The sequence below is a fragment of the Schistocerca nitens genome, chromosome 3 (genome assembly GCF_023898315.1).
Source record: "Schistocerca nitens isolate TAMUIC-IGC-003100 chromosome 3, iqSchNite1.1, whole genome shotgun sequence".
Lineage (NCBI taxonomy): Eukaryota > Metazoa > Arthropoda > Insecta > Orthoptera > Acrididae > Schistocerca > Schistocerca nitens.
This window is the reverse complement of record NC_064616.1, coordinates 365,961,451-365,963,984: the sequence shown is the minus strand read 5'-3', so window position 1 is coordinate 365,963,984 and position 2,534 is coordinate 365,961,451.

Genomic DNA, 2,534 nt, shown 5'->3' with positions numbered 1-2,534 from the left:
CAGAAAATTGTTAATCGTAGAGAGTATTTCACCGCAACGGTTTCTTTTAACTGTCGATTTTCTCGACAACGGCTGAGAAGTGCATCTTGGTGCTTTGCCACATTACACCTCTGGCCATGAGCTTTTATTATGCGCAGTATGAATCGAATCTGAATTTCACAATTGGCGGCCTCCCCTTGTTAGTTCATAGTACACTTTATGACTATTTCTCATTTGTTGCAAGGCTTCACCATCGTGTTCCAATTTTAATGCTAGCAGCGTACAAAACCTCGAAATAGTTTTAGTGTTCTGGTTTTGTTCTCTACAAATAGTCTGAAACGGACTTGTTCAATTTTAATTCTGAGTGTTACATACTTCTAACGAAAGATCCTTAAAGTAAGATTAGAGAAATTCGAATTTAATCAGATACTTATTGACATTCTTTCCTACCACTCTCTGTGGGCGTATCTTTCTATAAGAGAGAAATTTCTAATGGTTTCGCCTTTGTTGTGGCCACGTGTGTGTGTATGTGAGTGTGTGTGAAAGAGAGAGATAGAGAGAAAGCAATGGTTAAATGGCGCTATATATCTCTACTCTACGTTACGGTTAATGTCTGCGGGAAAACAAGAACTGCGCAGAAATAAATTTGTTCGTATATTCTGTTTAGCTGAACAGTCTGTGGGAACTACGGTTAGCTTTGACGTTTTATACCTAGTGTAACACGTTGTCTTATTTTAAAAATAAATTTTTGATATGTCGTAATAACAATTCCGAGACAGTAAACTTCCGAAACGCACGCATTTCTAGTCCATGTTACGCTTCTTCAGATGAGCTGGACAGATAAGCGGCTCCTTTCAAGTCCACTGGACTCTGCCTGCTCTCGAATATTTCTATAAAATATGTTGCGAGCCTTAATAGTTTTTAGGTAGCGGCGGCGGGCAGAACGTAGGAGCTGCGGATGATATTAAGATGCGGGAAATGGCGCGATTTCGCGACCTTGAGCCGTAATAACGGGCAGCGTAATGAGAGCGGCGCTAACTGCCGCAGATATTTATGGTCCACTATTAGCCCGAGTACATCCGAGGTTGCCCAGTCGACAGCCTCTCCATCAGCGGGTCGGGAAAAAAGTGTCCAATTTCCGAAGCCTAGCGCAGAACTCGTCGCTGCCGGTTTTGGGAAGCCGCCGCGGAAAAAGAAAAGAAGGTGGAAAAAGCGAGGCTGGTCCGGGAGGGAAAAATGTGGTCGACGGAGCGTGGCCTTCCTCAAAATGTCCCCACCTCGCCGTGACTTCCTATCATCGCTATCTCGTAGCGTCATCTATAATGGGTCGACCCAGCTGCGCCACACTAGGTCGTTAAAACGTACCGAGAGTTATAAAGATATTTATGACACGTAGCGCATGCATAATTCGTATTTACATACAAATTATGAAAGAAACGTGCACGTGTTGCACCGGAACCGTATGGCTGACTTTCCGAGGGTACGCAGCTCGTCACAGGTTCCAAATTCGGCGGAACTAGTTCGAGACTTCAAGTTACGGACGAGCACTTTTCGTCACGGCGGCGATCCTGAGGGTTCCATTTGCCTTAACGCCAGCCAGCAGCACTTTGTTACGAATCAAAGTAGTCAGCATAATGTGTGCGGTTGCATTCGCGTCTATGGTAGTATCTGTTGATTAAGTTACAGTTACATCCGTTTATGCTGCACGGCATTTAATTTGTAATTCGACATTCAAAGTGCTTCTCCAGGATTCAGAGTACACAATACAGACGGTATGCCTGGTTCTGAAGCAAAATTCTGTGTTTACAGAAGATTATTCAAGTGACAGAGTGGAACAGTATGATTTGTTTCACCTTCGTTCTGTGCATTACTCATCTAAGTGCTGTTAACAATATTTTCACTGTAGATAATGTTTACTGACAAGAGGGTGATCTGTCGGTATGTAATGTTTCGATAGAGGTTTGGTTCTGTGTGTGTGTTTGTGTGTGTGTGTATGTGTGTGTGTATGTGTGTTTGTGTGTAAAACAGAGATAGAGAGAGAGAGAGAGAAAAGGTGAGAGGTGGCAGGGAGGGATGCGGGGACGGTGTGCACACTTTCTTGAATATAAGCACGAGTTTGCTGCGTGATACAATCTGAGCCCAGAGCCTATAATACACGGACATGGAAGGAGTCACTATATACATAAAATTAATAGAATGGTGAATAGGAAAGAAGCAAAAGCAAATGATTTACGACACTGTATTCACTCAGGTAACAGATTATAGAGACAAGCCACGCACTGTTACGGTGAATGTCCGTTCAGAGTAAAAGCAATAAATCACAATAGCACGGATGCAAGAATGAGCTCTGAAGAGTTTGAAAATGTACATTGATTCTAGGTAAATGTAATAAGAGAAGCAACTACAAACAAGCTGAAAGTGTACATTTATAACTTACGTTAGTAGTGGGGAAAAAGAGAGAATGAGCCCCCTTTTGATTTCAAATTGATATCACATTATTTACTCCAATTACTATAGCAATTAATTATTCCAACCCTGATGACTTCATTGGCTTT